Source organism: Sturnus vulgaris, chromosome 5, assembly GCF_052056855.1.
Source record: "Sturnus vulgaris isolate bStuVul1 chromosome 5, bStuVul1.hap1, whole genome shotgun sequence".
Taxonomy (NCBI): domain Eukaryota; kingdom Metazoa; phylum Chordata; class Aves; order Passeriformes; family Sturnidae; genus Sturnus; species Sturnus vulgaris.
Window position 1 is genome coordinate 53,580,173 of NC_142247.1, and position 14,080 is coordinate 53,594,252.

A 14,080-nucleotide genomic window follows, 5' to 3' on the forward strand; every position below is an offset into this window, starting at 1 on the left:
ATTGCCTCTATTTAAAAATTCAGCCTTAAGGCACAATTTTGATGAAAATAAGAGTATATCCAAGCATCCTCTGTCAAACTTCGCTTTCTTTCAAGATTCTTTGCAATACTCTATATGCTACTTGATTGAGATTCTACCTATAGAGAGGTAATTGCATTACAATTGTAAGGAATGCATTTCTTTTGATGGCCCTTTACTATGAAAGATATTAAACATAAATGACAGCATAATTCAGCCTTGTTGCAGTAAATTATTCCTTTTTTCTTGAGTACCTGGGTTCGAACAATTGAAGAACTTTCCCTCTTCCAATAGAAGTCTCTGCTGCTACCCAGCCTTTTTGGCATAATTTCTTGGTCTTAGCCTTATAATAAGAAAAAACAGTTTCTTTCTCAATAATTAAAATTATGCTGCCCATTCATGTCTTTGTCTGGTCAGTTCATGACGTTCAGAGTTCAAAGTACATTTTGTCCGGGGTGGCGTTCACATCATGGTGTCACACGTCTAAGCTTAGGTGCCCAAACTCAGTGGAGAACTTTGGCTCTGTGAAGGTGCCCACACTCAGGTGGGAGGTTTGTTCCCTCCTGTTGAAGCAGCTGGAGTTTGGGCAGGATACCCTATCCTAGAAGCCTACCTGCAGGCAACTGAATCAAGTCTATCCACAGTAAAGTCAATGAAATCTCTGGAAGGACTTAGATGACCAAAAGTGGTCCCCGGTGTCTCTGAGTGAGCAGTCATTTCTCTACATGTCATGGCTATATTGATGAGATCTTCAGGGACTGTAGTAGTAATTTAAGCATCCTACACACCTCTAAGTAAGGAAAAGTAGGTTTCTTCCTCTAATAGCTGAAACCCACCCCCAATGTCTTTGAAAAAAATCTCTAAAATGAAGCTGTCAGATAAGAAATGCAGATAAAGAAATGCATCTTAATGACTGTCCACATTGGTGGTTTCCTTTTCTTAGCTGTATTCCAGCTATCTTGTACCTCAACAAGCTTTAGCAGTCAAAAGATAAAGTGAGCACTGATATGCTTGACACTGTATTATGTATACCCATTCTCAGTTTTTCATAGAACTGAAGGATGACTTTTATCTTACTGCTGTTATATTATATTTGGCTATAGCCCAGCTGAAGCATGATCCAAAGAGTATCCATGGCCTAAGTTCCTCATATGCAGTTTTTTCCTTAGAGTCATTGTAAGTCAATTGGAAAGAGCATTCAAACTACTCCTAGATACATTGTCATGGAAATATTTCTTATTCAGCCTCATTGTTCAGCGAGTTATTATTTTTATATTGTCAGTAATTTTATGCAAAATAAATACAGATGTCAAAGTACAGTAAGAAGGTAGCCAAGCTTTATTATGGAATGAGTAATTTAAAAATATGTCTTTAATAATTATCAACGTTCTTTCTTCAATTTATCAGTAAAGAAGTCTGTAAAATCCTGTAACTTCTAAGTTATTTTATCATCATCACAACCAAATACACACACAGCTTTGCTTTCATTAATTAGAGTAATCCAGGAAGATTGTGCCTATTTTTGGAGGTCTTGCTCCAATAATTTGGTCCTCAAATATTAAGCCACAAGCCTCAGTGAGGACTTACTGTATGCATGCAAAATTTGTGGCAGCAGTTGTAGCTTCTGAGCTTTTCATTCATACTGTGTTGTATCAGAATTATTTCCTGGAGAATGTTGGGGGCATTCTGGCTTTTAAAAGTAGCTGCTGACCAAACTCTTTTCTTAGGGGACTTGAGCAGGAAGAGCATACACTAGAATGAGACTTGCAAACTAGCAGTGTTTTTAACAAGCAACTTCCCTTCAGTAGAGAAGGATTAGGGAATACAGGAACTGAAGGCAAATAATTATCTATGAGATGCCAAGCAGTAATCAGTAACTGGTAGCAGAATAAGATTGAGTATATACACTTATGTAAACTAAAAGTGTTCTCAAGCTTTCCTCTCTACCTGCTAATTGTTCTTTTATTATTTAATGTTTGCTAGATATCAACATTAAGCTGAACTTCACACACAAGCTAATTTTATCAGCAGAAGTCCCACTTAGGATGTCACAGAACTGCCATGATTGCACCTGTCCCTGCTTCCCACACCTCAGTGGCAGTTCAATTGACTTTAGCTGGTTTTGGATTGGAAGTTATTGTTCCTTCTGGTACATTTGTGGGGGTTTTATTAATATAATATTTGTAGTGGTGGTATAATTCAGACTTCATTGCCAATGTTATTAAAAAATATCTTTCTAGATTCATTACTGGAATGCTGCAAACTTTGTCTCTTTTCAGACATCTGTGTTCCTACTTTCTACAGGCTTTTCCCTTGTTGCAGATTATATATCATCTTCAGACTTTTAAACAATCCTGTGTCTTGCATGTTTTGCTGGAATACACTGCAGATTGTCATCTGAAAAATGTCAATGGGATCTTTTGAATGGACTTATTTTTGTAGTCTACCTATTGGGGAGATTTTTCTGCTGGTAAATCCCAAGGTAGGGACAGTGCTGTTGTGCTGCCTCAAATATCACATTTGGAACTTGGCATATTTCAAAGGAAAAAAGATTTCCATCAATTTCAAAATAATCTGTTACTTTGGAGTGTAATGAAATTGAATATTTAGCAGAATAAGGGATAGATGTGACTCTCATAATAATCCATTCTTAGTTAAAAAGGTGTTATTTTTTAAATGAGCATTCTGAGACATTTGTAGATATTGACTTAATAAATGTGCATATTCATATAAGAGTTGCACAAAATGCCATTGTTAAATAGTGTTGAAAAGTGAGAATTTGGCTCTGGATCTAAGAGAGATCAAGCAGTACACTATTGTAACAAGGCAGGTTTAAATTTGTACCATCACAGTGTTTTGTTAAAGTCTTTATTTGTAGAATATTCCTTCTTTTGATGTTCTTACTCATCTTCCTCTTCTTGCACTTATCTTTTGTCACAAGAACAAGACACCTGAATTTCAATACCCAACATGGGCTTGTGAGATATCATAGCATAACTAAGCTGTGCTGGTTTCACCTTTTCAAAATTCAGTAATTTGAGTGTCTGAGGCTGTGGTTCTTTCTGGCAGTTGCCGACTTTGCAAGAAGAGAGGAGATCAGTCAGTCAAAGTCTAGAATAAGTAAAAGGTCAGAGGAGTCAATGCATTGCTGTCCTTCACAGGCTGTGTGAGGTTCTAAAAACCCATTCATGTGATATGAAAGGGAGAAAATATCTGTGTGACTCAATCGCACAACATGGAACACAAAAGAAATAGGAAATAGCACCAGCATAGCCATTTACCTTTTGCTTTTACCTCGGCAATATTATCCCTTCGAAGGGGGATCTATCTCTAGCAGATAACTGGACAGATAAGCTATGTTTCTGGTAATACGAAAGTTTTTTTCTTGTATCTTATTGTTTCTATCAAGTTTGACTAATTGCTTTAAAAATACAGCTTCAAGCGTGAAGCTGTACAGATGTTACTCTGACAAGGATTGGGCTAGTATCTCTACTAATCAAGTTTCACAGTGATCAGAAACATTTTGAAGTGCTTATTAAGGCTATCCATATTTTCTCTGTCTTACACCTTTTCCTTAAAAACAAAAAATCTTTCATTTTCTCACTGCAGTTGTGATTTAGTGCTATTGCCAGGTATTCCAGATGTCTCAAGTCATCTCACACAGAGAGCTTGTAAGACCAGATTATCTTCCCCAGAATGCTTGAATTCCATCAGTTGAAACCTCCTGGGTACAGCATCGTTGCTATTGATGAGGAAAAATAAAAGCAAGAACCTTAAACATGGACATTTTTGGTGACAAGGGAAAACTTCACAATCTTTCTGCTGACTTCTCCAAACCCTACTTGGTTTTAAACTCTATTTAAAGTCACCCTCAAATGGGACGAAGTCATCAACTTTGCTTCAAGGACAGCTGATAGAAAAGTGGGAGAAGTGACTGATAGACTGGAAGGCTGTGCCTGCCATTCAGTGAGAGCTATCCAGGATAGGGATTTGGGCAAAAGGAATCTAATGAAGTTCAGCAAAGCCAAGTGTAAGGTCCTGCCCCCAGAGAGGAATAGCCCCATACACCAGCACAGGTTAGGGGTTGACCTGCTGGAAAGCAGCTCTGCAGGGGGGTTGGGCTACTTAATCTCCAGACATCCCTCCCAACCCCAACTATTCTGTGATTCTGTGAATCTGTGATACCTTTTTTGCAACTGTTGGAAAGGGAGATTTGTCTCTATGAAAAAGAGAGTCTGCCCACACTGAAGAAAGCTAGCAGATTGTGTAAAAGCTACTGAAAGTAAGTACCATTATCAGAGTCAAAGGACTGGGTAAATAAAAATAAAAGGCAGTAAGTATTACCTACTACACATAGAAGAGAAAGAATTATTTCAAAGTGTTATATAAATTACAAAAGATTACCTTAAATAATTTTTCCATGGAGTCATGGTAGTATTACCTTCTTTGCTCTCAGTCTATTATATTTTAATTCTGAGCTCATGTTCAGAGTCTCTTCAGATGGCAAAGCACCTGCTGCCTGACTACTTCATAAATGAAGCAACTCATCTTAAAACAAGGTGAGCTCAGTTGATGAGATTTCCTAGGCAAATGCAATGAGCCTATCGTTGTAAAATCTTCTGAAGTTTAATTTTCTACCTTTATTTAGTGGTATGAATCTGAGATTGGCATTTATAAGACTGCAGCTTTTGAAAAACTGTCAGTATGGTTGCTTCTCCTTACACTTGCACAGAAAAGTGCACACAAGTGCTTTAGGAGCAAAATCTATTAACCTTTTTTGAGATAGAGCTATCACATTGATGAGCTTGTCTGGAGATTTGGAGGTATTTTTCTACTGAATTAGAAACTTTTGTAATCTACATGGTGGATATGTGGGATATACTGTTGAATTATTCAGAGGCTTATTGGATCTTGTATTGGCTTTTTTCATAAACAACTTATTTTAATGAGACTTCTACTGAAACTTACATGATTTTAAAAGGATAACCATTAACGAAAATTTATATAAGGCTGAAGAAAATTGTCTACAAGTTTAAACCTGAAAACAAAACCTTTAAATAGAGCTAGGAAGTCCTTTTCTGCAGTCCTCCTACCATATCCTTAGTAGCCATTGTCATAACTGGGACAAGTGAAGGAAGTGAATGATTGCTTTGTTCTACAATGATGAATTTATATTATTTTTCCATTTTGAAACTGCTGTGCATGTGGACACACACATTAGAGAGCTAGGGAATTACAGCTTGGAAATTCTTTTTCAGGCCTGAATTTCTCCTGACTCTCAGGTCCATTCCCAGGCTGATAAGCTGACTACAGCTTCAGTTAGGGAGGAAGTCTCCCAGGGTGATAATATGGTGAAAAACAGAGTGGAATTCATAATAAAGATTAACACCTGGTATCTTTGCCGTGTGATACATCCTGAGGTACTGTCCCATGGATTCTCCCAATTGTCCAATGAGCTACTGTCCTGACCTAGCTGCATGTAACACACTTTAAATACAGGCTGTCTGTACAATAAAGTTGGCCTTTTTTCCCTAAAGAGGTCCATGTGCGTTGCTGTCCTTTCTCTCTCCTTTTAGTGCAGTAAGCACACTGTGCAGGTCAATCTTTTAAAAAAAAATAAAGCTGAGGTAATGTCTTCAGTGTTACAGCCACACATACGATAATGGTGAGGTTTCTATTCTTATAATATTGCTGAACATCTACTTGTTAGAGTGATAACCTCTATTTCTAGAAGTATAGATAAAAACCGGGTTGCAAAGGACCTCTGGAGCTGATTTATTTCAATACCATACTTAAAGGAGGCCTAAATTTAGGTGAAGTTGTTCAGAGTCATAACAACTTTCGAAAATGACAAGTGGGCATTACAGATTGAGGGACTGATCCGATTTTTCACTTATATAATTTGCCCCTCTGGTAACTTGCTTCTCTAGAATCGCTGAATCATAGAATGTTTCAGGTTGGAAGGGACCTGCAAGATCACCTAGTTCCCAATCCCCTTCTGTGATCAAGAACACTGGACCAGGTTGCTCAGTGCCTCATCTGTTTTGGCTTTAAACAATTCCACTGACAGGATATCCGCAACTTATCTGGGCAACCAGTTACAGTATCTCACCACCCTCACAGTCAAAATTTTTTTCTAATGTCTAATCTAAACCTACCCCCTTTCAGTTTAAAGCCATTCCCCCTTGTCCTATCACTATGTGCCCTTGTTAAAAAGTCCCTCTCCAGCTGTCTTGCAGGGCTCCTTCAGTGCTGGAAGGATGCTCCAAGATCTCCCCAGGGCCATCTCTTCTCCAGGCTGATCAACCCCAACTCTCAGCCTGTCTTCATAGGAAAGGGGCTCTAGCCTCATGGCAAAAAATCTTCTTTCAAAAGTACTGCTCAAGTAGCTCTTCTGTATGTTAAAAGAAAATCAGAGGAACAAGCTGGGGAGTTCAGAGTTATATACACGTCAAAAGATCCCAAAGAAGAAGGTCCAGATGAGGGGAGAGGCAGGCAGAGCAAATGGGGAAACTATCAGGGAACAAAAGAATGACTAAAATTTTCCCTCTGTTTTCTGCATGTCCCTATAATTTGCACTGCTGCTGAATCACTAGATTTTTTATATGGGCAGAGTTCTGGAGACATATGTCAAAATACAGTTTTCTGAATAATCAAGGCAGACCTTCATCTATTGAACTGTGCTACATGCTTGGGCTATACAAAAGTGACTGAGATCAAGAACACCTCTTACCTGAGTTCCCACCCCCAGTTCCTTTCCCACTCCCTCTTTCAGTGTGAGTTTACACAGCACAGGAACTCTGGGAGTTACTGAGGTGGGTTGTGATTCTCACTGAAAAAGAAGTAAAAAAGGCACTTGTTATGTGTGATTTGAACAGAAAGAGGGTTGTGATCTGGCAGCACAGGGAGCAGCTGCCACTGCTGTAGCTCATGGAAGGAGAAGGTGCAGCGACTGCAGCACAGGAAGGGAATTGTGACACATAAAAACTGCCTGTCCTGAGTATGGAATTGGGAGCCATAACCATAAGGGAAAGCATTCCTGGAACTAGGGATGTTATATGCTTTAATAGAAACATTTAAAAGGTCTCCTTAAAGAAAATAATTTTGAAGTTGAGAGGGAAAGAGCTGGTACAGTATTTCAGACAGGAGTTACATGTGGTTGCATACGGGAGGAAAGAATTATTATCATTTGGTTATGCAGATTCTGGGAGCTGACCCTAACTGAACTTCTGAGTGCTTCCATGTTTGATCAGCATTTGATCACTCTGTATAAATAATCTTATTTGAATTTATAAAAGGCAGAACATTCAGTCTGCAAATCCATCCTTAACAGCCGTCTCCTGCTGAGTCCTTTTATTTCCTCCCACATGGTACTTTGGATCAAAACGCTTTGGAAAAGATGAGCAATAATATCTGGGCACGATGATAAAGAAAGGGATGCCTGTTCCCAAAGTGACAATCGGGACTGTGTGTTTTTGTTCAAACAAAAGACATATTGGCTACTGTGAGCCTCAAGAAAACTCTCAGTGGTCTGCAGGGGCTTTTGAAGACTGCATAAACATGAAAAAAAGCAGTGACTTTGTTTGGTGAGCTAGAAATAATTCAACAGTACAGATGAATCATGCTGCTTTGGCTGTCTTACTAAGGAAAAATAAAATCAGAAGTCTTCTATACAGGATTTTGCTAAGCTGAAGAAATAATATTATTTCAAAACAGGTAGAAAACACGTTTATATGCCAATTTTGCCATGGTGTTGTATGCTTATATGTCCAGAAAACCCCATAGCAGTGTTTGCTTGCACATCTGGGTAATTCAGAGCTCAGTTTGGCAGTACTCAGTAATTTTCTCCTCAAGGCAGTGATTTTTACACCAAAAGGTTGCCCTGTTAAATAAATGTTAGATAACACTTATGGAATTATCTCATTTGAATATTTTACTTAGTACAACAAACTTTGCTTCCTTATTTTCTCATTTCTGTTATTGAAAAGGCAATGATTGCTTCCAGTCCTCCCCTTTAAAAATATTTATATAGAGAACTAGTGTATTACCGTTTCTATGGGAAGTAGAAGATAATGTATATGAGTTAATAAGAAGGTTCTTTGAGATGTGCCATTGCACGTAACACTCAACTGATGCTTATGATGGAATAATCTCACTAAACTTTATCCTTTTAAAAGGATATTTATATGTTACTTTTGTATTCTCCCTCTGGATTCACTGGATAAACAGGGGCAATTCCAGGAGAGAATTTATCTAAATTAATCTGAATAATTTTGAACTTTTATCATACAGTGGTACCTCTGAGAATAGAGGGATTTGATACTTCAACCTTTCAAACATACAAATGTAACTGAGGTGAATCACTTCTTAAGGCCTAAGAGGGCTTTTTATTTTCTTATTCAACACACTTTCACATTTTATGCTTCAAATTTTCCCCCCATAGTAATTTAAAGTGTAAAAAAATATGGATCCATGATAACATGATTTTTACAGGCATAGTCATATTAGTCCATATCTGCACTCTCCTTTCAAGAGTTATTTAGGTCATACAATAATCTGCAAGGGAACATGAGACCAACAGCCTCAGAGCTTTCCACTAAAAATATTTCCTTGAATAAACCATACATTTTGGTATGCATTAGCTCTTCAACACTTGTCTTGAAGAACTAATTATTTTAAATTTTTTTTAACACATATTTTTCAATGTTTTTTCTGTCTCACAGTCAGTAGCTAAGGCAGAAGAGATGGAAGAGATAACTACTGATTTTCTTGCTGCTGCAGTGATATTTTTGAACAGCTGGGAACACTTGAGTACCAATTTCACTGTCTGATGGCAGGGTCAGTGTTAGCTGTTGCCAGCTCATCCATCTTGCTGCCCTGCTCTTGCACAACAATGGGGTTTCATACTATTTTCCCTTTTCCTGAGTTTGACTATTCATCATCAAGGTGGAAATAATGGCCCTAATGGCTATCAAGTCCCTCCCCTGCTTCCTCTCCTTGTTGCTCAATGTGACCCTTTCATTCTCTTGGCCACACCAACACAGAAGTGTCCCAATGGCAAAGAACTGTCTGCTCCTAAGCACACTTTACATTGATTCCCTTCCTTTACTTCTTCCATCCTTGCCTTCAAGGAGGAAAATTGCAGTGAAAAAAACGCAGCATCTAAGTCTAGTATGTTTCCATTGTCCAGGATGTTCTTGACCCAGGCAATTCCCCTCCCCCACCCTTTTTATTCATTTCATTTGGATGATTAAATTAAGCAGAAAAGGTTATTTTGTTGGAGAGGCGCCTGTATTAGTGGCATGAAAGCTGTCACTGTTCCGTTTTGGCTTAGTCTCCTCTCTGGCTCCCAGTAGCCAACTGCCGTTCCCCTTTCACTGAATTTCTAGCTTCAGGCACCTCTCTAGTCCTCAAGATCTGTATTTTTTTTCTTTTCAAAAGTGACCATGACATTCCTGAATCTGAAGCTCTTCCCCTGGCTGTGAAGCCTTCTCATTTGTTTTGATATTGATGAATATTGCTTGCTTTCTATTGTTTCCCCCCTGGTCTGCTATGGTTTTAGAGGTGCCTGAGTCTGGAGAGAGCTTGGAGCTACCACACCTCACACTGGTACTTCATGCATATGAGAGGAGTAATGGTTCTTGTCCAGGGGAATGGATTTTCTTATCTTCAAGCAGTGAGACAACATATGAATTGTTTGGCTGACACCACTCTCTGTTTTCTTGCACGACTCCTTTGGTTTGCAGCTGTCCTTGCGTCCTCCGTAGGCTCTGCTGAGCAGAGACAGCTTTTTTTTGTGTAGACAGTTATTGATTAAATCCTGGGCTCTTCTAAACAAATGCATCAGTGAGTGTAAAGACATTAACTGAGAAGCTTTTTCTTTTAACATGGAACCTTTTAAAACAGCAAAATATCAAAACAAAATACTTTAGATATTTACATATTGCTTTAACTCTGTTATTCATATTCATTCACTCTCTGAATTCATAGAGCAAAAGAACTTGATGTTTCTTAGTTTGTCAAAGCTCATGAAATTTTTGAATTTTTGAAATTACACTCAGAGAAGAAAAATTAACCAGGCTCTTTTATTCCACTCAAGTGGAAATGTTGTCATTAGAAATTAATAACAAAAATAATTTTCAGAGGTATTTTAACAAAATTATAAGTACTTTCTGTGTTGGATGTTGGCTGGTGTTGCCAATCTCATTAGATTTTTTTGTAATTTAAAATCACAGGCTATTTAAGAAGTAAGTAGCATAGAAAAAAGATAATATACTCTTTCATCTTCAAAATTTTGATGGAAGAAGCAGAACATAATGGCATAGTAGGAACAACAACAGCATGGATGAATTTAATTGTTCCAGGATACTAGTTTTGCTTTCTCTATTTGCATTGTCTTGACAATCCTGAAAAACATCCTCCTTCATTAGAGCAGAATGATGAGTTGCTCCTAAGAAGTACAGCTGTATGGAAGAACACTGCTGATGTTGGATTTTTCTATTGCTTTGCAGCATAGTCTTTTGTTTTGTTGAGCATATAATGCTTTTACAAAATGCTGATATGTGACATCCTTGCGACATACCGAATTTTTAAAACATTAATATTGACATCCCCGAGTTCATTGGTATATGTAATGGACTGCAGATATTATATTATTATTATATTAATGAAGGCAAAGACCATTCCACAGCTTTCTCAAGTGGTTGATCTATTGCCTCTGGCCACACAGTTGTTTGCAGTGCCAGCATACAATCTATAGATGGATCAATCAAGCATGCTAATGTGCAGTGTTCCCACACAGAGTAGCTGCACTTACCCAGAGAATAATAGGTTTTGATGATGTTGTACATCTGACACATTCTGACCTTGTTTACCATCCCCTTTGTCAGAGGGAAATGTCTGCTCAGCTGCTGTGTGCCAGCACCTCTCCAGTGCCACGGGGCAGAGGCGTTTCGGGTCTGGCACAACCTGGGAAGGGTGAGAGGAGGGAAGAGCCCAGCCACAATTCTGCTCAATCCCTTCCCTGCTGCCGCAGAGGAAGGCAAAGGAGGATGGCAAGAGAGCAGAGCCTCTAGGCTCTAGGTCCCTCTAGGGGACCACAAGCTTCTTTTTGTTTTGGAGGTAGCTGTGAACCAAATCATAGTGTTCATTTTTTAAACTACAGCAGATCTGCCTTGAGGAAGAAACTGAGCAAACTGAGTTAACTGATGTCTTGCCATGGAGTTGTAGTTTAATTTTGATGTATTTTGAAAGGGGAAAAAAAAAATACTCTCCAAAACTTTTGACAGAGGAAAAAACAAGTGATGAAAATATAATTTTTATCTTGCTCAGGACTTTCAGTCTTGAAGATTGAAATATTAATTTCTCAAATAAAATGATATTTCCATAAAATTCCAAACAGTCTATTCAAAATATTTTAGTCTAGTTTTCTTATGGCAAATTCAAGAGAATGAATACAAATTTAAATTAATTAAAATGTTTTGAAAAAAATTTTTAATCAACACATTTTATTTTCTATACTGAGAACAGGCAAACAAAAATTGTGGCTTATTGGCCCTTACACTGTATTTTTTCTGTTAATTAAATTTGTATTAAGAGATTACTTGGATAAATTCAACATAGCCAAAGATGAACTATTCTTAGTTCTCTTAATATAATTTGGAAATAAAAATATTTGATGTTTGCTTTTGATATTTTAAAATTTAATTTTATCTTACATTGATAATCTGAATATATAAAACTGGCTGCTCAAAGGAGTTTGCTTGCACCTTCCAATAGTTGTGGTTTGAAATTTTCTCTTCTTTTTTGTTTTCAGTTTTCACAGTTTATGAACGTGGAATTGTAGTGCAATGTCAGATTTCATTTATTAAGGGCATGACAGAGATTAATAAAATGCTGGACAAGCTACAAGTGATAAGAATTTTGAAAGCTCCACTGTAAAATTGAATGAAGTGGAGATAGAAATTGAAGACATGGAGATAACAATTGATGGACAGAATCTATTCCTACTGAGAATACCAAAGAAGACTGTAGAATGCTGTGAAATTGAATTGATCACCTGGAAAATAAGGTTAGAGTAAGGAATATCAGGTGTGAGGGCTGGAGAAGCTGAGCTAATATTTTTTGAGAGGATTATGAGGGCCAGAAAGGAGATATCTTTCAGTTTTTTAAATGTATGGCATACATGGCCTCTCATAGCTCTAGTGCCATCAATTAGCCAACATACAAGCACAGAGTTTGTACAGTGTACGTCTTTCAGCCTCCAGCAGACAAACTAAACATTAAAATGCAGGAGGAAACTGAAATTACGAATGGCATAGTTCTAAACAATTCAGAATGATGAAAAATTTGAAAATTAAGTGAGACCTTTTGGGTGAACCAGAATCCAGGTAACAGCTCTAACAGAGCATTTACTACCATTTTGTCAGTAAAGCCTATACCTGACTCTAAAAAAGTCAGAATAAGAATAATTCCCTACCTTATATTTTAATAGGTTGTTTCAAAGTTTACACTCCTGAGGTTAACTTGCCAAGGCATTAGATTCAGGTATTTTTGCTGCCTCCAAGTACACAAGGCATATAGATAAGAAGATAAATATATATAGACTGTAAAAAATGGCTTTGATTCAACTGCTGAAGGTTTTCTTTTCAATAATGTAGATTGTCATTGCCTTTTCTCTTAATACTTAACTGCTGTTGCCACAGAGCTCATTTAGCTGAATTTATGTGATGTGATAAGTTAGTATTACATTTATTATCATAATTATCATGTCTGATTAATCTTGCTTATTCTGGAAAGTCATGCAAGTTTCTTACTGGAGGGCATGATTTCAAGTTTTAATATTCATGTATAAGGCAGCTGACCTGAAGATTGAAAATAATTAATCTGGAATTAGGGAGTCTGTGGTAAATTAAAGACAGGTATGATGGGAGAGTTTCAATATCCAGTGTTGACTGAAGCAGGATGAAGATAGATGTGGTGTGAAGTCAGAGGGCACGGTGATTGCTACAGCTGCACCCATCAATCCAACACCACACAACAAGACTTTAAGCACTTTACTTTCAAATTTGTCTGAGGTGATATAACCCTTTTTTTGGTCTATCCCCAAGCTCACTTAGGTACCTCTGAAGATGTCATTTGTTCTGGCCATGCATAGGATCTTCAAATAAAAACCTGCTGAAATGAGCTCAGTGTGGGATTTGACTGTATTCAGTCATTCACTAAAATTCAGCTATATAGATGATGGTGTTTCCACCAGGTGATCACATTTATTTCCTCTGGTCGTCCCAAATTAATCTATGTGTTAAAATAATTAAACCGTCAATAGTCTTTGGTTTTGATTTTTTTTTCCATTTGGAGCTTCTTGTCGAAATGAACAGAAAGATAGTTTCTTATTTATGAATAGAAAGATAGTATTATTATTTATGAATTGGGGAATTACTACTTGTGCAGGCTAATTTTAATTTTATTTTCACTGACAGAAGGAGCAAAAAAATCAAACCCCAGAGAGTTGTAGTCTACATTCTACAAAGCACTGGAGCATTCCCCAATGGAAGTAGCATTGCTTGTAGTATAAAACATGTGAAACATGGACTGTTTATTAAACCTGATTTTTGCATTAATTTTAGTAACCTTATTTATTTGGACAACACTACCTTCTTAACTGTTGATAGTCACACTCTAAGCCTATATGTAGACTCTCCTGGCTGAAATTAATTCAGAAAAATGCAAACAGACAGAAATTTACCAGAAAGAAGAAACTGGGATGGAATTGCTCCATAAATACATTTTTGTGGTCTTCTTAAGAATGCTTTGCTTGCAAACAAATTTACCTAGACTAGCAGAGGGGAGAAAAAATTATAAATAGTAAAAAGAAGGAAATCAAAACCGCAGGCTAATTGTGAAGAGGCTCTGGCATGTTTTCTTCATGTTTATACTAAGAGTGAGTTACTCAAGTATTGCAATGTTTGATTTCACACCGCTTCTGCTCTGTATGTTTTGAACGTATTTCACTCCTTTTTTGTGGGTATCTCTTGGCAAACAGAATGAAACGGCTTACCAT

The 14,080-nt window shown here is 37.4% G+C and overlaps 1 long non-coding RNA gene across 1 annotated transcript in view; it reads right to left on the bottom strand.

Annotated features, from left to right (window-relative positions):
* Positions 1-1,333: 1,333 nt before the first annotated feature.
* Positions 1,334-14,080, bottom strand: part of LOC148223717 (uncharacterized) — a 43,578-nt gene continuing 30,831 nt past the window's right edge. The window contains exons 5-6 of the long non-coding RNA XR_015804034.1: positions 6,752-6,850; positions 1,334-3,760 (exon numbers count right to left, since the gene is read on the bottom strand). This is a non-coding gene — a long non-coding RNA (uncharacterized LOC148223717). The remainder of the gene's footprint in view (positions 3,761-6,751; positions 6,851-14,080) is intronic.